Source organism: Salvelinus alpinus, chromosome 15 (genome assembly GCF_045679555.1).
Source record: "Salvelinus alpinus chromosome 15, SLU_Salpinus.1, whole genome shotgun sequence".
Lineage (NCBI taxonomy): Eukaryota > Metazoa > Chordata > Actinopteri > Salmoniformes > Salmonidae > Salvelinus > Salvelinus alpinus.
Window position 1 is genome coordinate 8,198,543 of NC_092100.1, and position 23,233 is coordinate 8,221,775.

Consider the following 23,233-nt stretch of genomic DNA (forward strand, 5'->3'; position numbering starts at 1 on the left):
TTTACCGGTTTATCAGAGGATGGTTATTTAATGTTTCGCAGAAGACACTCAATTCCTTTTTTGCTGTTGTTACATTCTACTTCAATGACTGAAACCGTTTCATAATTGCAGCCCGTGTGAAAAGGTGTGTAGAGAGACTGAAGGCTTGGAAATGAATGCGGACGGTCTCTTCTTGCCCCTGGTCTTGTCCTCTGGCTGACAAAGAGAGGGAGAGAAAGAAAGGCAGGAATTAAGAATTCAAAAAACCATCTCTTCCATTTGGTTAATAAACCTGAATCTCAAATAAAGTCCCATTATCAATTTTGTTTCAGACTGTTTAAATGTCTTGATGTAATTTAATATAATCATAATATTCTTATTTTGCTCAGAGAGTTTAAGCGTCAGTTCAGCTCCTTTTCTTTGACTGCTATAACACGGTATAAAAACTGTACACGGGGCAGGAAAACATGTTTATTTTCTCTCTCGGTAGCGGTTGGGGCTTTAGTCATCTCTAAAGTCCTGACTCATTTTGAGTTTTGGTAAACAGCACACTGTGGGAATACAAGGGGTGGTATCACAGTGGCCTATCTGCGTATGCGTTGCTTACCTCAACTGAGCGGTTTTAGCGGCAATTAGCTTCAGTGGGTGGAGGTGACCCCTAACCGTAACCCAGAGGGCTCATCTCAGAGCTCAGGATGAGACAGTGTCGGACTCGCAACCTGCTTGGGTCATGATAATTGATAGCATCTGGAGACTATGATGTGGGGCATGGCCGCAGGAAAATGCGGTGTAAAAAAAAAAATTATAATAATAATCCCCTTTATAATAAAGTATATAGTGGCACACAGTAGAGAGCAGGGATGTTTTAGTATTTACACCTTTTTCACAGGGTCTGGAAAAACCCGGGGTGAAAAATGGCCTTTTATAAATACATTTCATGACATTCTACGTAATTTGCATGACAGAACACAACAGAACCGTTTGAAATACCACACAAAAGGCTACTCTGTCAAACAGATCAATAAAAACGACCAGATATTGAATGCAAACAAATAGCCCAGGCCAATTACACACACACACACAATTGACATACATGTTAGTGTTTGGCCGGTGTAGGCCGTCATTGTAAATAAGAAATTGTTCTTAACTGACTTCCCTTTTTAAATAAAGGTTCAGTATAAAAGAGAAAAAATTAAAGTGCCTTTGAACAGGGTATGGTAGTAGTTGCCAGGCGCACTGGTTAGAGTGTGTTAAGAACTGCAACAGTGTTGGGTTTTTCCACACTCAACAGTTTCCCGTGTGTATCAAGAATGGTCCACCACCCAAAGGACATCCAGCCAACTTGACAACTGTGGGAAGCATTGGAGTCCATGCCCCAATTAATTGAGGCTGTTCTGAGGGCAAAAGGGGGTGCAACTCAATATTAGGAAGGTGTTCTTAATGTTTTGTACACTCAAGTGTATATAGTGAACCGTCTATATGTGACCCGTCTATATAGTGACCTGTCTTGATTAGCTACTATCTTTTGTGTATTCCCTCAACAAGCTCCTAACCGGGCATTTAATGGCTTGCTCCAGAGACATTACCAAATGTGCAGTCAGTCCATGCTCGAGGGCCACATCAAACTCCCTGACCCCTGGCCCCTTGTAAAGCCATTGGACTAACATTGTGTGAATTGACAGAAGTGGATTAGCAGAGGTGGCAGTGTACTGTAAGGTCTTCTACTGGCCAGAGGACAAGATGACAGAGACTTGTTAAGCCAGGAGTCAGAGAGAACCAGAGAGGTGCCCTGAACTGACATCCAAGCCCATATCAGAGTGACAGGGCTGGGCATCACAGGCGGGACGTGTCAGGGTGGATGGTGGAAAAGGGGGAAGTTTACAGTACATGGGAATGGAGGAGGAGGAGGAGAGGGAGGAGGGGGGGTTGGTAGTCTGTCCCTTAATGGCGCCGGCAGCTCTGACATTTAACCACTTCATGGTTGTAAATCAGATGATGGAGACTGTTGTGTCAGAAGTGGATGTGTCTATAGTCATAAAGCATGTGACTACAGATAAATAATTGACTAACAGGGCGGAACATATGGTTTCTATCGCTGAAGCAAATCCTCGTGACTAAAAAACTAGAAAAATACTGTAAATACGATATCATTTATTTTTTGTATAAAATAAAGAAAAAGACAGAGCGAACAACATATTAACTAAAGTGTAAACACATATTCAGACCCCTCCCCCCTCTGAAAAGCACAGAAACTCCAGAATGACAAATCGCCTAGCGCGATCGAATTACTGAAAAAGAACAAAAAGGGAGGTGTCGGCACATTGCTATCGTAGCAGCCGTGTGAACTATATTACTGCTCAGAGATCTGCTTTCAACCACAGGGAAGGGTGGTATTACACAACTAGCTCAGCGACGACACGGGAACACTTTGTGACACTGGTTAGGGAGAACCAGGCAACACTTTACAGGACACCAGGCTACTGTGTCATGTTCATTAGGGAAACCGGTTAAAACTGGTTTCCCACAAGGCAGCATGCTACTGGGTCATGTTGTATTACAGGACGCTATCAGGGTAAAGGGAACTGTTGTATTACAGGATGCTATCAGGGTAAAGGGAACTGTTGTATTACAGGATGCTATCAGGGTAAAGGGAACTGTTGTATTACAGGATGCTATCAGGGTAAAGGGAACTGTTGTATTACAGGATGCTATCAGGGTAAAGGGAACTGTTGTATTACAGGATGCTATCAGGGTAAAGGGAACTGTTGTATTACAGGATGCTATCAGGGTAAAGGGAACTGTTGTATTACAGGATGCTATCAGGGTAAAGGGAACTGTTGTATTACAGGATGCTATCAGGGTAAAGGGACCTGTTGTATTACAGGATGCTATCAGGGTAAAGGGACCTGTTGTATTACAGGACGCTATCAGGGTAAAGGGAACTGTTGTATTACAGGATGCTATCAGGGTAAAGGGAACTGTTGTATTACAGGATGCTATCAGGGTAAAGGGAACTGTTGTATTACAGGATGCTATCAGGGTAAAGGGAACTGTTGTATTACAGGATGCTATCAGGGTAAAGGGAACTGTTGTATTACAGGATGCTATCAGGGTAAAGGGACCTGTTGTATTACAGGACGCTATCAGGGTAAAGGGAACTGTTGTATTACAGGATGCTATCAGGGTAAAGGGAACTGTTGTATTACAGGATGCTATCAGGGTAAAGGGAACTGTTGTATTACAGGATGCTATCAGGGTAAAGGGAACTGTTGTATTACAGGACGCTATCAGGGTAAAGGGAACTGTTGTATTACAGGACGCTATCAGGGTAAAGGGAACTGTTGTATTACAGGATGCTATCAGGGTAAAGGGAACTGTTGTATTACAGGATGCTATCAGGGTAAAGGGAACTGTTGTATTACAGGATGCTATCAGGGTAAAGGGAACTGTTGTATTACAGGATGCTATCAGGGTAAAGGGACCTGTTGTATTACAGGATGCTATCAGGGTAAAGGGAACTGTTGTATTACAGGACGCTATCAGGGTAAAGGGACCTGTTGTATTACAGGACGCTATCAGGGTAAAGGGACCTGTTGTATTACAGGACGCTATCAGGGTAAAGGGACCTGTTGTATTACAGGATGCTATCAGGGTAAAGGGAACTGTTGTATTACAGGATGCTATCAGGGTAAAGGGAACTGTTGTATTACAGGATGCTATCAGGGTAAAGGGAACTGTTGTATTACAGGATGCTATCAGGGTAAAGGGACCTGTTGTATTACAGGATGCTATCAGGGTAAAGGGAACTGTTGTATTACAGGATGCTATCAGGGTAAAGGGAACTGTTGTATTACAGGATGCTATCAGGGTAAAGGGAACTGTTGTATTACAGGATGCTATCAGGGTAAAGGGACCTGTTGTATTACAGGATGCTATCAGGGTAAAGGGAACTGTTGTATTACAGGATGCTATCAGGGTAAAGGGACCTGTTGTATTACAGGATGCTATCAGGGTAAAGGGAACTGTTGTATTACAGGATGCTATCAGGGTAAAGGGAACTGTTGTATTACAGGACGCTATCAGGGTAAAGGGAACTGTTGTATTACAGGATGCTATCAGGGTAAAGGGAACTGTTGTATTACAGGATGCTATCAGGGTAAAGGGAACTGTTGTATTACAGGATGCTATCAGGGTAAAGGGAACTGTTGTATTACAGGACGCTATCAGGGTAAAGGGAACTGTTGTATTACAGGATGCTATCAGGGTAAAGGGAACTGTTGTATTACAGGATGCTATCAGGGTAAAGGGAACTGTTGTATTACAGGATGCTATCAGGGTAAAGGGAACTGTTGTATTACAGGACGCTATCAGGGTAAAGGGAACTGTTGTATTACAGGATGCTATCAGGGTAAAGGGAACTGTTGTATTACAGGATGCTATCAGGGTAAAGGGAACTGTTGTATTACAGGATGCTATCAGGGTAAAGGGAACTGTTGTATTACAGGATGCTATCAGGGTAAAGGGACCTGTTGTATTACAGGACGCTATCAGGGTAAAGGGACCTGTTGTATTACAGGACGCTATCAGGGTAAAGGGACCTGTTGTATTACAGGATGCTATCAGGGTAAAGGGAACTGTTGTATTACAGGATGCTATCAGGGTAAAGGGAACTGTTGTATTACAGGATGCTATCAGGGTAAAGGGAACTGTTGTATTACAGGATGCTATCAGGGTAAAGGGACCTGTTGTATTACAGGATGCTATCAGGGTAAAGGGAACTGTTGTATTACAGGATGCTATCAGGGTAAAGGGAACTGTTGTATTACAGGATGCTATCAGGGTAAAGGGAACTGTTGTATTACAGGACGCTATCAGGGTAAAGGGAACTGTTGTATTACAGGATGCTATCAGGGTAAAGGGAACTGTTGTATTACAGGATGCTATCAGGGTAAAGGGAACTGTTGTATTACAGGATGCTATCAGGGTAAAGGGAACTGTTGTATTACAGGACGCTATCAGGGTAAAGGGAACTGTTGTATTACAGGATGCTATCAGGGTAAAGGGAACTGTTGTATTACAGGATGCTATCAGGGTAAAGGGAACTGTTGTATTACAGGACGCTATCAGGGTAAAGGGACCTGTTGTATTACAGGACGCTATCAGGGTAAAGGGACCTGTTGTATTACAGGACGCTATCAGGGTAAAGGGACCTGTTGTATTACAGGATGCTATCAGGGTAAAGGGAACTGTTGTATTACAGGATGCTATCAGGGTAAAGGGAACTGTTTTATTACAGGATGCTATCAGGGTAAAGGGAACTGTTGTATTACAGGATGCTATCAGGGTAAAGGGACCTGTTGTATTACAGGATGCTATCAGGGTAAAGGGAACTGTTGTATTACAGGATGCTATCAGGGTAAAGGGAACTGTTGTATTACAGGATGCTATCAGGGTAAAGGGACCTGTTGTATTACAGGATGCTATCAGGGTAAAGGGAACTGTTGTATTACAGGATGCTATCAGGGTAAAGGGACCTGTTGTATTACAGGATGCTATCAGGGTAAAGGGAACTGTTGTATTACAGGATGCTATCAGGGTAAAGGGAACTGTTGTATTACACGACGCTATCAGGGTAAAGGGAACTGTTGTATTACAGGATGCTATCAGGGTAAAGGGAACTGTTGTATTACAGGATGCTATCAGGGTAAAGGGAACTGTTGTATTACAGGATGCTATCAGGGTAAAGTAGTTCTGTTGTATTACAGGACGCTATCAGGGTAAAGGGAACTGTTGTATTACAGGACGCTATCAGGGTAAAGGGAACTGTTGTATTACAGGATGCTATCAGGGTAAAGGGAACTGTTGTATTACAGGATGCTATCAGGGTAAAGGGAACTGTTGTATTACAGGACGCTATCAGGGTAAAGGGAACTGTTGTATTACAGGACGCTATCAGGGTAAAGGGAACTGTTGTATTACAGGATGCTATCAGGGTAAAGGGAACTGTTGTATTACAGGATGCTATCAGGGTAAAGGGAACTGTTGTATTACAGGACGCTATCAGGGTAAAGGGAACTGTTGTATTACAGGATGCTATCAGGGTAAAGGGAACTGTTGTATTACAGGACGCTATCAGGGTAAAGGGAACTGTTGTATTACAGGACGCTATCAGGGTAAAGGGAACTGTTGTATTACAGGATGCTATCAGGGTAAAGGGAACTGTTGTATTACAGGATGCTATCAGGGTAAAGGGACCTGTTGTATTACAGGATGCTATCAGGGTAAAGGGAACTGTTGTATTACAGGATGCTATCAGGGTAAAGGGAACTGTTGTATTACAGGATGCTATCAGGGTAAAGGGAACTGTTGTATTACAGGACGCTATCAGGGTAAAGGGAACTGTTGTATTACAGGACGCTATCAGGGTAAAGGGAACTGTTGTATTACAGGACGCTATCAGGGTAAAGGGAACTGTTGCAGACTGCAGGTTGTCCACCTGAAGAGGAAATTCCTTCCTAGATTACCTGCCCCCCCCCCCGCGTAGATCTACTGGCCCCACAGCTGAAAGGTCTTGAGTTCTTCTGTGATCTGCTGTCACACACGCAGGCAAGAGAATAAATATTAATACACTGTTACTATTTTGACATTTGAAAAATACAACAAGATATTTGAAGAATAGTTATAACAGCACAAGCATGTGTGTGTGTGTGGGATGCTGTGGCAGGAAGGTTGTTACGGAGTTACAGGCCGCGACACCCCTATCGACACCCAGACACTGAGCACTGACAAAAAACTCAGACCAAAACAAAATGGCAGCATTTTCTCAGCATCAGGCCACACAGAAAGACATCCTCCATTTGAGCTTTGTGCTGGTCTCACACACACACACACACACACACACACACACACACACACACACACACACACACACACACACACACACACACACACACACACACACACACACACACACACACACACACACACACACACACACACACACACACAGGGCTGAGCCGGGGAATGGGGCAGAGGCATTCCGTCTCACAGTATTAGCTGAGAAGAGGAGGTTGACAGAGACTTTATTATTGATGCCATGTGTTTCATAGAGGGGCCTAAGTGCCTTCGTGGCTACACATTCAATCCATTCATTTAAATCTATACATTAAAGCCATTGCTCAATAGGCCCTAGACATCTAGTATAATGTGCAATAAAACACTCCTTAGTACAGACCTATTGCCAAAACCCATTCACTCCTTAGTACAGACCTATTGCCAAAACCCATGCACTCCTTAGTACAGACCTATTGCCAAAACCCACTCACTCCTTAGTACAGACCTATTGCCAAAACCCATTCACTCCTTAGTACAGACCTATTGCCAAAACCCATTCACCCCTTAGTACAGACCTATTGACAAAACCCATTCACTCCTTAGTACAGACCTATTGCCAAAACCCACTCACTCCTTAGTACAGACCTATTGCCAAAACCCATTCACTCCTTAGTACAGACCTATTGACAAAACCCACTCACTCCTTAGTACAGACCTATTGCCAAAACCCACTCACTCCTTAGTACAGACCTATTGCCAAAACCCACTCACTCCTTAGTACAGACCTATTGCCAAAACCCACTCACTCCTTAGTACAGACCTATTGACAAAACCCATTAATTATTTGAAAAAATCCCCTCCATAATCTGACAACCCCTCTGAAGTTGCGCACCAGTGTGTACACCCCCGTGGTTTCTGGTCTTTTTAAAACACATCATGCTTTTCTCCAACGACTACGCACACGAAGCCTTGTGTGACGTGGACTGGGTAGACGTTTCGAGCCAGTCAGAGTGACCACAGGTGATAAAACCGTGTCCAGCCAGCTAGGCCACGTCGCCACCTCCGGTCAGCACACTGACATTGATGGCAGTGACACAGATCTGGGTTACGCTCATTAGGGCATGCAACCAAAACATTTTTTAAAAATGTTTTTGCAACTGGAAATGAAAACGTGGGTTTCTTATTGAACCAGGTCCAAGGAGTACCTCCTTGATTCAGTCAGTTCATGTTTTTTTTGGTGCCTAATGAACGCAACCCTGAGGTAGTACTTTGGGTCAAACCAGAATACAGGACAGGACAGGGTGTGTTAGGACCTCTGAATATGGACTTAGACAGGACAGGACAGGGTGTGTTAGGACCTCTGAATATGGACTTAGACAGGACAGGACAGGTTGTGTTAGGACCTCTGAATATGGACTTAGACAGGACAGGACAGGGTGTGTTAGGACCTCTGAATATGGACTTAGACAGGACAGGAGACACCTTGGTGTGTGAGAGTTAAAGAGAGAGACAGACCAGACACATCTGTCTGTGTACAGGGCAGGCTTCACATTGTCTCTATTCAGCCTATTTGACATTATTGAGAGAGAGAGAGAGAGAGACATTGAAATACAGAGAGAAGAGAGAGATACATGAAGAGAACGTCAACATCAAGCGCCAAGACAGAAACAGAGATGGAGAGTAAAAGAGTGAATAGTAACCTGCAATATCGTTATCATCCATCCCACTCTGTTATCGTCCGCCCTCCCTCTGTTATCGTCCGCCCTCCCCCTGTTATCGTCCGCCCTCCCCCTGTTATCGTCCGCCCTCCCCCTGTTATCGCCCGCCCTCCCCATGTTATCGCCCGCCCTCCCCCTGTTATCGCCCGCCCTCCCTCTGTTATCATCCAGCCCCCTGTTATCATCCAGCCCCCTCTGTTATCATCCCGCCATCCCTCTGTTATCATCCGCCCTCCCTCTGTTATCATCCGCCCTCCCTCTGTTATCATCCGCCCTCCCTCTGTTATCATCCATCCCCCTCTGTTATCGTCCGCCCTCACTCAGTTATCATTCACCCCCCTCAATTATCGTCTGTCCTCCCTCTGTTATCATTCATCCCCCTCAGAGGGAGAGAGAAAGAGCGAAGGGTTTCCATGGTAACCTGGGATGGCATCGCTCCAGTGTTTGTGAAGTGCAGTGGGGATGTTTCATTGTGGGAAAAATATAACTGGTGAGAGTAGGAGTGAGTGTGTGAGTGAGGGAGAGTGGGTGAGAGTGTGTGTCTATCTGTGAGTGAGTGAGTATAAAAGGTGATACGGGTCACAGGGTTTCATTAGGGAGTCTGACAGAGTGGATACACAGGCCAGTGTGAGGAAAGACACATAGTTCTCACTGCATAGGAGTTGTATTCACTAATATGCAACATTAATGTTTAACAAACACATGCATAAGTCCAGTACAGGTAGATTGTATCTTCTACTTATTGTATGTACTATGTAGTAGTAGTTTTATTTAGATTCGATACTCTCATCATCATTACATATCCAGTTATTACTACACATTGCTGTACAGTGTCTGGTTATTACCGTGGGCGGTGTACAGTCTGTCTGGTTGTGGGCGGTGTACAGTCTGTCTGGTTATTACCGTGGGCGGTGTACAGTCTGTCTGGTTGTGGGCGGTGTACAGTCTGTCTGGTTATTACCGTGGGCGGTGTACAGTCTGTCTGGTTGTGGGCGGTGTACAGTCTGTCTGGTTGTGGGCGGTGTACAGTCTGTCTGGTTATTACCGTGGGCGGTGTACAGTCTGTCTGGTTATGGGCGGTGTACAGTCTGTCTGGTTATTACCGTGGGCGGTGTACAGTCTGTCTGGTTATTACCATGGGCGGTGTACAGTCTGTCTGGTTATTACCGTGGGCGGTGTACAGTCTGTCTGGTTATTACCGTGGGCGGTGTACAGTCTGTCTGGTTATTACCGTGGGCGGTGTACAGTCTGTCTGGTTATTACCGTGGGCGGTGTACAGGATGTGTGTGTAGTGTCTCCTCCATATCTGGGCCTGAGGGAATGAACAGAGTAGAAACAAGGAGATGAACTCTGGTGTACTGTATGTACACAGGGTTATTGACCAGTCACACACACACACACACACACACACACACACACACACACACACACACACACACACACACACACACACACACACACACACACACACACACACACACACACACACACACACACACCTATGTGACGCAAAACATTAAACCCAAAGTCACACCGTTTGTGGATACGAATCCACTCACAACCTCATTCCTACACACCTCATGGGTGATCTACAGCTTTTCTGGTGCATTACTCTTAACCTAACTTGACTGTCATGTCACCCTTTTATATCACATGTAGAGAATGAGGAGTTTGTGAAACTTCACTTTTTTTCTCTCTTTCTCTCCAAAACAGACAACGCACAGTAGAACCTTGAGGTAGGAACGTAATCGAGGTAGGAACGTACTGAGGTAGGAACGTATCGAGGTGTTACAATTCAATCTGCAACATTACAGAACATTCAGATAGGAAATATATGATGTAGAACAGATATACAGTAATTGCCTATCATGAATAATAGGGAATTTTGTCAGCTCTATTCATTACATTTCTATACTTGCTTAAAGGAAAATTCCCGTTTGGTATTTGTCCACTGTTGATACAGTCCCAAAATGTGTTGCATGTCAGCGGTCAAGATATCAGGAAACAAAAAGTGTCACTTTGTTTAGTTTTTTGTTGTTGCAATATACTGAAAACTTTACTGCTGACATGCAAAACATGTTGGGACTGTATGAACACTGGACTAATGTAATATATATATATATAGTTTGAGCTAATTTTTCCTTTAATAGACCCTGGTTGCAGCTGGGAACATTCCGTCCAATGGTGTGAGATGTCCACATTGCTCAACTGGCCACGACTGTGGCATCAGACATTTCCCCCTGGTTAAAATACAGATGTGCTTTTCAACTTAGGACAAATAGATTCTATGCCAAATGGCACCCTATTAGCAATAGTGCACATTCGACCCTGGTCATAAGTAGTGCACTACATAGGGAATAGGGTGCCAAGGGGGATGGAGTCACAGAGTACCGTTCTATCTAATTAGTGTTACCCTCGATTAATGTGTTGATACTTTATTCCACCTAGGAAGGAAGGAGGGAGGACAGACACCTCTGGTTAGGTGATTATCAGTCTAGGAAGGAGGACAGACACCTCTGGTTAGGTGATTATCAGTCTAGGAAGGAAGGAGGGAGGACAGACACCTCTGGTTAGGTGATTATCAGTCTAGGAAGGAAGGAGGACAGACACCTCTGGTTAGGTGATTATCAGTCTAGGAAGGAAGGAGGACAGACACCTCTGGTTAGGTGATTATCAGTCTAGGAAGGAAGGAGGGAGGACAGACACCTCTGGTTAAGTGATTATCAGTCTAGGAAGGAAGGAGGGAGGACAGACACCTCTGGTTAGGTGATTATCAGTCTAGGAAGGAAGGAGGGAGGACAGACACCTCTGGTTAGGTGCTTATCAGTCTAGGAAGGAAGGAAGGAGGACAGACACCTCTGGTTAGGTGATTATCAGTCTAGGAAGGAAGGAGGGAGGACAGACACCTCTGGTTAGGTGATTATCAGTCTAGGAAGGAAGGAGGGAGGACAGACACCTCTGGTTAGGTGCTTATCAGTCTAGGAAGGAAGGAAGGAGGACAGACACCTCTGGTTAGGTGCTTATCAGTCTAGGAAGGAAGGAAGGAGGACAGACACCTCTGGTTAGGTGATTATCAGTCTAGGAAGGAAGGAAGGAGGACAGACACCTCTGGTTAGGTGATTATCAGTCTAGGAAGGAAGGATTGAGGACAGACACTTTTCTTCTTTGTACTGGTAATATACTATCTGAACAATGTATTGTTGCCTACTGTAGACCATATATAGACTGAAGAATTCTCTAGAAGAACTAATACATTTTTGATAAAACATTTAACCTCCCAAAATCTGGAAGGTTACAATACGTGCAGAAATACAGCACGTGAACTACTTAAATGGTTCTGCATTCACAGAGAAAGAACTGTGATTGACCCTGAGTTTGTGAGGAATTGCCTCGATTGTTCATACCTCACTTTGATGTTAAATATGACTGGGATGTTGGCAGTGCTGCTGTAGCCGAGATGAGAGCAGGAGGGAAAAATGATTCCGTTATTCCAGTGACTTTAAAAATGAGTCATTTATTCTCTCCCCCTCTCTTCCCTCCCGTTCCCTCTCTTCCCTCCCGTTCCCTCTCTTCCCTCCCGTTCCCTCTCTTCCCTCCCGTTCCCTCTCTTCCCTCCCGTTCCCTCCCGTTCCCTCTCTTCCCTCCCGTTCCCTCTCTTCCCTCCCGTTCCCTCTCTCTCCTTCTCTCTAACTCCAAGCATCAATGAGCAGACAGACGGGCTTGCTGAAACCAGGGAGGGCATTCTTCATTAGGACAGACACGGCACAGAGACTTGCCAATTTATTCCCTCATTAGCAAGTACATGTGCTGCACACTTCAGTAAAAACACGGGGACCACCCACGTAGTCATGCCCTCTCTAACAACTACGCACAATAAAGAGAGCAGCTCTCTGGTGACTAAATAGTGAAAGAGCTGTTTATTTGGCTCCCTGATTTGAATACTGCTACTTCTGCTTTTTGCACTCCAAAACAACAATTATCTGCTGATAAGTTACAAAATCAATCTCTGATCCTCACTGCAGAAACAATAAATAGTGGGAAGAACAAGTCATTCTGGTTCACGCACATTTTTGCAGTGTGTTAAAAGAAACATTTATTTTTTCTGCAGGTAATCAAATCCTTTGGCAAGGTAGAAATGTACTTGAACGAGCATTTCACACTGACAATGGCACCCTACTTTTAGGGTTTTCCATTGGAGATCAAAAATCATGGTCCAAGTCGATTCTTAAGCATTTTCCAACAAAGAGTCATTTGGGAGCCAAATGAACAGCTCCCAAATGATTCATAACGACTCACCCCCTCCCCCCCCCCCGTCCCTCCTCTCACCAGTCTAACAGTCTTCATCCTCTGGTGCCATTCTACTTACAGCACAGCTAAACACTAACATTAGGAAACCAATCCTAACGCAGCAATATCCCACTGGGCACAGACGTCAATTTAACGTCTACTCCACGTTGGTTCAGCGTAATTTCATTGAAATGCCCAGTGGGAAATGTCTTTATTGGAAGTCCTATCTAGAACTAATAGTTTATTAACGCTGTAAGCTAAACGTTCTGATCTGTTGCGTCAGCCTCAGTGCTTTTAAAAAGGGTTTTTGATGCTAGTGGTTGTATTCATTTGGGATCTATCACATCCCACAACTGTCCAGCCTTTTATTTTGAATATTTATTTTATGCACAGAAGGACAAGTTGACCTATTGAACAGGTTAACGTTTGTATTATGGGGGATAGTAGACTGACATAGGCTAGTGCATTTGCTGTTCGTTAGGCCTAGTCATCTTGTTGGCTGACGAAAAGTAGGCGGTTCTAACATCAATATGCTTCTCGGAATTCAATAAGAGGTGCGCACAGTTGTGTCCTCAATGTCTCTGTCTTCACTTGTAGCCTACTTCTTAGCTGTGATAAGAACCCGATCACATCATGGGCATTGGCTAATAAGAATTGAGATATCTGAGAGGTCCATGTGAGTGAGAGGTGGTTCGGAGCATGGCAGCCTGGAGAAGGGAATTATAATCAGCTCAAGGGTACAACAGCCACTCTGGCTGCAAAAAGCATGGATTTTTTTGGGGGGGCCATTACGGCCACACAAGGGGGATGCCACCGGGATATTCGAGGCCTGGTGAGAATATTATCAAGTGCTTGTCAAATTGTGAATGAGAGACTGATGAAATGTGTGCAGCCTGCGCAATTAAACATGCCTTTCATGTGACTTTTTTTTCAAACCATCATTAGTCTCATCATGCAGCCTTACAATGTATCAAAAATCTAAACATATAGCCCAACATTTGTATCACAACTAAAGTTACATAAGGAACTGTAAATGAAGCAGATATGAGGACCTGGTTCTCCGTTAACCGCTCAACACAGACTAGCCGCATGTGCGAACTCCCTTGGAAATCGTTTGGAGAAAATATCCGTTTTCTATTTTAAATCCGCTATGTTCAATTGAATTCTTCATACTATAAAATAATAAAAAATTTAAAAAGAATGCCACAGAATTCTAAGCAAATCTTGGTCTGCTAAATTAACTATTGTAGTCCACAGCCATATGGCATAGCCAGATCAGGGCCTAACATAAGGACAACTCAAGAGTATGTTATTCTGTTCTTCTGAAATAGGCTACATGTCCTTTGTGTCATGTTTCTTTAGACCCGTCTAAAATAAATAAGCCACTGATGTTCCAAAGGTCTGCATCTCTGGAAGCACAGAGATGCTAAATGTGTTTATGTTAATTAACGGTCAATTACCGTGAGACCGGCAGTTATTTGCTTGACAATCACCGGCTGACAACATTTCGTGACCCGCCACAGCCCTAGTTGTTATGCATACTTATGGATGTTATCATTATTGTGGCTTTGTTTACACGGGACTATTCATTTAAGTTGCACTGTATTAAAATGGCTCCTAATGGTTACCCATCGACAACAGCATTGAACTCCAGCGGAGGTTATGTGCTCAGTCTACAGAGATAGTCGGGAAAACACACTGACACACTCAAATCCTTTTGACTTCAAAGACGTGAGTCAAAAAAAAGAAGAAGAAAAAGCTCTATATCAAGCCATGCGCAGACAGACAGAGGAAGACCCGGAGATGAACGGAGAGAAAGAACAGAGACGTTGTAATGAAGGAGTGTCGGCAAAAAAAAAAGGAGCTGCTGTTGTGAAAACACTGCTGCAGTGCCTTTCAGAGGCCTGTAATTTTAAGATGGTAATATTCAGAGTGTCGAGGGATAGGCAGGACCCTGTGATCCTCTGACTGCCTCGCTCCTGAATGTTTTGTTTGGAAACAAATAGTTTAGATGCTTCCGCTAAAGCACAGCGACATTCCCATGCACTAAACAGCGCCCGAAAAGCCACTACACAAAAGAACACAAAGAACACTTCGAAAAAAGGGTTCTTTGGATGTCCTGGTATGAGAACCTTTCTTTGGTTCCAGGTACAGTAGAACCCTTTCACCCAACAAAGCACCCTTTGGAACCAATAAGCAATACCTACAGGGACAACCAAATAACCTTTATGGTGAAGAGAAGAAGAGTAAAAAATAAGGAAGCCAAGAGAGCGAGAAGTACCCCTCCCTCCTTTCCTCCTCGGCTACGAAATGTGCAAAAACAACTGTGTTGGATGTTAGCGCCGATACTATCAGAGGCCATTTATTCCAGGCCGTGTGGCTAATGACCCCTAACTGATGCTAGCAGTCGCTGGGCCGCGGGACAAGAGAAGGTAAGGAACCTTGTATATTACGGTTGGAGGGAGCCGAGTTTAGCCTAATGAGTGTCAACGGGCAATCCAGCATGAGTCACCTATTTAGAACTGGGTCGTATTCATTAGGACTACATCATCCAGCTAGGACTGGGTCGTATTCATTAGGACTACATCACCCAGCTAGGACTGGGTCGTATTCATTAGGACTACATCACCCAGCTAGGACTGGGTCGTATTCATTAGGACTACATCATCCAGCTAGGACTGGGTTGTATTCATTAGGACTACATCACCCAGCTAGGACTGGGTCGTATTCATTAGGGCTACATCATCCAGCTAGGACTGGGTCGTATTCATGAGGGCTACATCATCCAGCTAGGACTGGGTCGTATTCATTAGGACTACATCACCCAGCTAGGACTGGGTCGTATTCATTAGGGCTACATCATCCAGCTAGGACTGGGTCGTATTCATGAGGACTACATCACCCAGCTAGGACTGGGTCGTATTCATTAGGGCTACATCATCCAGCTAGAACTGGGTCGTATTCATTAGGACTACATCACCCAGCTAGGACTGGGTCGTATTCATTAGGGCTACATCATCCAGCTAGGACTGGGTCGTATTCATTAGGACTACATCACCCAGCTAGGACTGGGTCGTATTCATTAGGGCTACATCATCCAGCTTGGACTGGGTCGTTTTCATTAGGACTACATCACCCAGCTAGGACTGGGTCGTATTCATTAGGGCTACATCATCCAGCTAGAACTGGGTCGTATTCATTAGGACTACATCACCCAGCTAGGACTGGGTCGTATTCATTAGGACTAGGACTGGGTCGTATTCATTAGGACTACATCACCCAGCTAGAACTGGGTCGTATTCATTAGGACTACATCACCCAGCTAGAACTGGGTCGTATTCATTAGGACTACATCACCCAGCTAGGACTGGGTCGTATTCATTAGGACTACATCATCCAGCTAGGACTGGGTCGTATTCATTAGGACTACATCACCCAGCTAGGACTGGGTCGTATTCATTAGGGCTACATCATCCAGCTAGGACTGGGTCGTATTCATTAGGACTACATCATCCAGCTAGGACTGGGTCATATTCATTAGGACTACATCACCCAGCTAGGACTGGGTCGTATTCATTAGGACTACATCACCCAACTAGGACTGGGTCGTATTCATTAGGACTACATCATCCAGCTAGGACTGGGTCGTATTCATTAGGACTACATCACCCAGCTAGGACTGGGTCGTATTCATTAGGGCTACATCATCCAGCTAGGACTGGGTCGTATTCATTAGGACTATATCATCCAGCTAGGACTGGGTCATATTCATTAGGACTACATCACCCAGCTAGGACTGGGTCGTATTCATTAGGGCTAGGACTGGGTCGTATTCATTAGGGCTACATCACCCAGCTAGAACTGGGTCGTATTCATTAGGGCTAGGACTGGGTCGTATTCATTAGGGCTAGGACTGGGTCGTATTCATTAGGACTACATCACCCAGCTAGAACTGGGTCGTATTCATTAGGGCTAGGACTGGGTCGTATTCATTAGGACTACATCACCCAGCTAGGACTGGGTCGTATTCATTAGGACTACATCATCCAGCTAGGACTGGGTCGTATTCATTAGGGCTACATCATCCAGCTAGGACTGGGTCGTATTCATTAGGACTACATCATCCAGCTAGGACTGGGTCGTATTCATTAGGACTACATCATCCAGCTAGGACTGGGTCGTATTCATTAGGGCTACATCATCCAGCTAGGACTGGGTCGTATTCATTAGGACTACATCATCCAGCTAGGACTGGGTCGTATTCATTAGGACTACATCATCCAGCTAGGACTGGGTCGTATTCATTAGGACTACATCATCCAGCTAGGACTGGGTCGTATTCATTAGGACTACATCATCCAGCTAGGACTGGGTCGTATTCATTAGGACTACATCATCCAGCTAGGACTGGGTCGTATTCATTAGGGCACACGGTAGCAAAACGTTCTGCAACGGAAAATTAAGTTCAGGTGGTCCCTTCCTTTTTCGGTCCGCTTTCCTCTGTTTGGTGCCTAATGAATACGACCCAGGCAGTCATATAGCATCCCTTCTTCAGAGCTACTTATCCTCGTACACAGAGGGGGAGACTGAGGGGAGACGACCATTTTAGCTTCAGTGAACTGGCGCTGATGGGAACACAGCAGGGGGGCGGTGCACTATCCTCTCAACTTATTTGATTCGACTGTCTCTGTCACAACCACTAATGACGGATGCGGGAGAAGGTATGTGTGTGTGTGTCTGTGTGCGGCACCTGCTTGTGTGTGTGTGTGTGTGGGGAGGTAATGCCTCCAAGGGCAGCCTAATGCTACCTTTTATCGACACCCAGCAGTGAATATGAGCCTTTGTCTCCAGTCTCGGGAATTATTGAGAGTTTAAGGCTTCCTTTACCTAACCAGCTGATACACTAACACTAGAGCTCTCAACTAAGGTTACGTCCCAATTATCTCTCCTTCCTCCTGAAGTGTGGTCTCGTTCACTACTTCCAACACATTTTAAAATCATTGGATTGGTGTAGGCATGGGCGGGGAGTTTTCATATACCTGAAAGGAGACATTATTGGGACTAGGGACGGACACGGTTAACCGACGAATCAAATATCCGAACAGACGTTAGTATTCAACTACTTGACTGAGTATTTTGACAATGAAAAAGCTTTGTCTGAATTCCATTTGAATTATCCTTGTTACCTTGTTACCTACAAGGATATACCATGACATTTGAAATGCTTAATTTAAAAACAAACTTTTGATTGTAGTTTTTATAACCGTGCGTTGAACTACTGCTGTACATTTAGCCCTGCAGTCAGTTTATCATCTTCCCACCCTTAAAGAGCAATTACATGCGCATACCTAACAGAGTTTCCACAAGACCTGACAAAGATCAATGCAAAACACTCACTTTTTGTATCAGAATCAGTTCTATCATGGTGGAAATCTGACTTTGCTTTTCACTGTTAGTCAAAACTACCAGTGAAAAGCAGTCCGTCCTGTTTACCTCTGCCATGTGCATTTGCGTCATAAAAATGTTGACTATCCGGGTATGTCATGATGTTATTCAAATTGTAAAACAATTTCAAATAGCCATCTTTAATTGGGATGTACCCCTTTCAACCGAGAGGCTGAGGCAGCAGCCAGAGTAAATGATGTAGCCTAAAGTACTCTTTGAAAGCTGAGGAAGTTACTGAGTAAAAGAGAAAATAGGGAGAGTTGCTTTGCCTCTGGTCAAAAATATAGAAATGGTCTGAAAAAGGTGCTCCTTGGAAATAAGGTTCGAAATAGACTTGTCGTCTTTTATATAAAAATGTTTGTAGCAGTTTGGAAATGATCTCGTTCAATGATAATAATCATGATTGCTCTCAATCTACAGGCTAAAAGAGGCACAGAATGGAGAGCAGCACTAATTCAGTAAGTCCTTCATTAAAGAGAGGTCCCCTCGTTAAATCACTCACACACTGCAATTAGAGAAGAACCAGGAAACACACAACTTTATGGCCTTATATAAAAACGTTAGACCAAGCACACATCTCTCTCTCCAGAACAAGACTGCATGTCATCAGGACTATAATGAGGGTCTAGCTGTGGGTGATGTCTGCCTGCCTGTCTGTCTGTCTGTCTTTAGCAAATGGAAAAGGCTAACTTTAGGCTAGACGCTAATTTAGGCTAGAGGCTACACGTCTTGGTAGTTCTTGGTAGGTCTGCAGTCCTAAAATGACACAGAAAGAGCTGAAATGCACTGTGCTCCCAGTTTGAGCCCTCATTCACGGAGACGCCACACTCGAGAGGAAACCACTAGGCCTCCATGAATAAAGACCCAGGGTAGTGTTCATTAGGGCACAGATAATGTTTTAAAACGTCTCGCAACGGAAAACAAAAATGTGCGTTTCTTATTCACCAGACAGCCTTGCATCACAGGGAGCCATAAGAACAGTCAGGTGACATCCTGTCTTTAAAAACCACACTCCTATTCATTAGACACTAAACAAAAGAAAAACTTACTGAAACAGAAGGCAACACCTGAACTTGCTCGTTTTGTATTTTTTTGTTGCAAAAAGTTTTGCTACGTTTCGTCCTAATGAAAAGGACCCAGGGGGAGGTAAAGCAAAGTGGGGTTATTTGCTTGGAAGCCCTTACAGGAGGTTTCCTTGTAAAGAAACAAGGAGGTACCCTATATATCCCCTTAATCTCTTTCATCACCTCCTGCATTTAAAATGTGAAAACATGAAGCCTTTGTTGGAGGGCCTAGTAGGATGGAAGAGCAGTCACAGAGTAGTCAAGGGCCTGGGAACCACGGTGGGCCCAGTAGGATGGAAGAGCAGTCACAGAGTAGTCAAGGGCCTGGGAACCACGGTGGGCCCAGTAGGATGGAAGAGCAGTCACAGAGTAGTCAAGGGCCTGGGAACCACGGTGGGCCCAGTAGGATGGAAGAGCAGTCACAGAGTAGTCAAGGGCCTGGGAACCACGGTGGGCCCAGTAGGATGGAAGAGCAGTCACAGAGTAGTCAAGGGCCTGGGAACCACGGTGGGCCCAGTAGGATGGAAGAGCAGTCACAGAGTAGTCAAGGGCCTGGGAACCACGGTGGGCCCAGTAGGATGTAAGAGCAGTCACAGAGTAGTCAAGGGCCTGGGAACCACGGTGGGCCCAGTAGGATGGAAGAGCAATCACAGAGTAGTCAAGGGCCTGGGAACCACGGTGGGCCCAGTAGGATGGAAGAGCAGTCACAGAGTAGTCAAGGGCCTGGGAACCACGGAGGGCCCAGTAGGATGGAAGAGCAGTCACAGAGTAGTCAAGGGCCTGGGAACCACGGTGGGCCCAGTAGGATGGAAGAGCAGTCACAGAGTAGTCAAGGGCCTGGGAACCACAGTGGGCCCAGTAGGATGGAAGAGCAGTCACAGAGTAGTCAAGGGCCTGGGAACCACGGTGGGCCCAGTAGGATGGAAGAGCAGTCACAGAGTAGTCAAGGGCCTGGGAACCACGGTGGGCCCAGTAGGATGGAAGAGCAGTCACAGAGTAGTCAAGGGCCTGGGAACCACGGTGGGCCCAGTAGGACAGGAACTTGGAACTTGGACTGACGGTAACAACTGGATGCCAACAGCTTGCAGAAGGGGGGGGGGGGGGTGAACTGTGAAGGGGCTCTTGGAGAATGAGGAGAGAGAGAGAAAGAACGAGAACACCAATGTAGGTGTGGGTAAGGAGGACTTTTGTTTCCCGAGAAGTCGGCTACAGCAACTAAGTTACCACAACAGCTAGTTTGAAGCTACAGTGTTAAATATTTTCTACCTCCCACCACCCGGTTTTGAATTCTACCACAGAAGAGCGAAAGAGAGGAGAAGCGAAGAGAAGAAGAGAGGGAAGAAATGACAGCTTTCTGGCATTCCGCAGCCTCTTTATATCTCAGCCTAGAATCCTAGAGCCCCGGTCTGACCACGCTACAGACTAGCATTTGATTCACTGTAGCTTTTAGCCCGGGAGAGGGAAAGACAGATTGCTCGGAGGTTAAGTGGCAGAGACGTGGGAACCGTACAACACAATGCAGTAGCTGTCTTTCTCTTTGTGTTCCGTCCTTTCGCTCTGACCCGCTCACACATATGTTCTTTAGAACATACAACCTTGAGAGAGTTGTTTTTCTCAGATTGTGTTTTTCATTTAGACAGGGAGTCAATGCTGAGACCAAGGTGTCTTTATTTAGACAGGGAGTCAATGCTGAGACCAAGGTGTCTTTATTTAGACAGGGAGTCAATGCTGAGACCAAGGTGTCTTTATTTAGACAGGGAGTCAATGCTGAGACCAAGGTGTCTTTATTTAGACAGGGAGTCAATGCTGAGACCAAGGTGTCTTTATTTAGACGGGGAGTCAATGCTGAGACCAAGGTGTCTTCATTTAGACAGGGAGTCAATGCTGAGACCAAGGTGTCTTCATTTAGACAGGGAGTCAATGCTGAGACCAAGGTGTCTTCATTTAGACAGGGAGTCAATGCTGAGACCAAGGTGTCTTTATTTAGACAGGGAGTCAATGCTGAGACCAAGGTGTCTTCATTTAGACAGGGAGTCAATGCTGAGACCAAGGTGTCTTCATTTAGACAGGGAGTCAATGCTGAGACCAAGGTGTCTTTATTTAGACAGGGAGTCAATGCTGAGACCAAGGTGTCTTTATTTAGACGGGGAGTCAATGCTGAGACCAAGGTGTCTTTATTTAGACAGGGAGTCAATGCTGAGACCAAGGTGTCTTCATTTAGACAGGGAGTCAATGCTGAGACCAAGGTGTCTTCATTTAGACAGGGAGTCAATGCTGAGACCAAGGTGTCTTTATTTAGACAGGGAGTCAATGCTGAGACCAAGGTGTCTTCATTTAGACAGGGAGTCAATGCTGAGACCAAGGTGTCTTTATTTAGACAGGGAGTCAATGCTGAAACCAAGGTGTCTTTATTTAGACAGGGAGTCAATGCTGAGACCAAGGTGTCTTTATTTAGACAGGGAGTCAATGCTGAGACCAAGGTGTCTTTATTTAGACAAGGAGTCAATGCCGAGACCAAGGTGTCTTCATTTAGACAGGGAGTCAATACTGAAACCAAGGTGTCTTCATTTAGACAGGGAGTCAATGCTGAGACCAAGGTGTCTTCATTTAGACAGGGAGTCAATGCTGAAACCAAGGTGTCTTCATTTAGACAGGGAGTCAACGCTGAGACCAAGGTGTCTTCATTTAGACAGGGAGTCAATGCTGAGACCAAGGTGTCTTCATTTAGACAGGGAGTCAATGCTGAAACCAAGGTGTCTTTATTTAGACAGGGAGTCAATGCTGAGACCAAGGTGTCTTTATTTAGACAGGGAGTCAATGCTGAGACCAAGGTGTCTTTATTTAGACAGGGAGTCAATGCTGAGACCAAGGTGTCTTTATTTAGACGGGGAGTCAATGCTGAGACCAAGGTGTCTTCATTTAGACAGGGAGTCAATGCTGAGACCAAGGTGTCTTTATTTAGACGGGGAGTCAATGCTGAGACCAAGGTGTCTTCATTTAGACAGGGAGTCAATGCTGAGACCAAGGTGTCTTCATTTAGACAGGGAGTCAATGCTGAGACCAAGGTGTCTTCATTTAGACAGGGAGTCAATGCTGAGACCAAGGTGTCTTTATTTAGACAGGGAGTCAATGCTGAGACCAAGGTGTCTTCATTTAGACAGGGAGTCAATGCTGAGACCAAGGTGTCTTCATTTAGACAGGGAGTCAATGCTGAGACCAAGGTGTCTTTATTTAGACAGGGAGTCAATGCTGAGACCAAGGTGTCTTTATTTAGACGGGGAGTCAATGCTGAGACCAAGGTGTCTTTATTTAGACAGGGAGTCAATGCTGAGACCAAGGTGTCTTCATTTAGACAGGGAGTCAATGCTGAGACCAAGGTGTCTTCATTTAGACAGGGAGTCAATGCTGAGACCAAGGTATCTTTATTTAGACAGGGAGTCAATGCTGAGACCAAGGTGTCTTTATTTAGACAGGGAGTCAATGCTGAGACCAAGGTGTCTTCATTTAGACAGGGAGTCAATGCTGAGACCAAGGTGTCTTCATTTAGACAGGGAGTCAATGCTGAGACCAAGGTGTCTTTATTTAGACAGGGAGTCAATGCTGAGACCAAGGTGTCTTTATTTAGACGGGGAGTCAATGCTGAGACCAAGGTGTCTTTATTTAGACAGGGAGTCAATGCTGAGACCAAGGTGTCTTTATTTAGACAGGGAGTCAATGCTGAGACCAAGGTGTCTTCATTTAGACAGGGAGTCAATGCTGAGACCAAGGTGTCTTCATTTAGACAGGGAGTCAATGCTGAGACCAAGGTGTCTTTATTTAGACAGGGAGTCAATGCTGAAACCAAGGTGTCTTTATTTAGACAGGGAGTCAATGCTGAGACCAAGGTGTCTTTATTTAGACAGGGAG

At 44.9% G+C, this 23,233-nt stretch overlaps 1 long non-coding RNA gene across 4 annotated transcripts in view; it reads right to left on the reverse strand.

Moving 5' to 3' along the window:
- LOC139539431 (uncharacterized) overlaps positions 1–23,233 on the reverse strand; it is a 52,018-nt gene continuing 28,785 nt past the window's right edge. Inside the window, exons 3-5 of one of the 4 annotated variants that reach the window (XR_011667941.1) lie at positions 9,795–9,843; positions 6,504–6,570; positions 1–191 (exon numbers count right to left, since the gene is read on the reverse strand). This is a non-coding gene — a long non-coding RNA (uncharacterized lncRNA). Of the gene's footprint in view, positions 196–6,503; positions 6,571–9,794; positions 9,844–23,233 lie in introns of all 4 variants that reach the window. The other 3 variants (XR_011667942.1, XR_011667940.1, XR_011667939.1) reach the window with 3 other exon arrangements.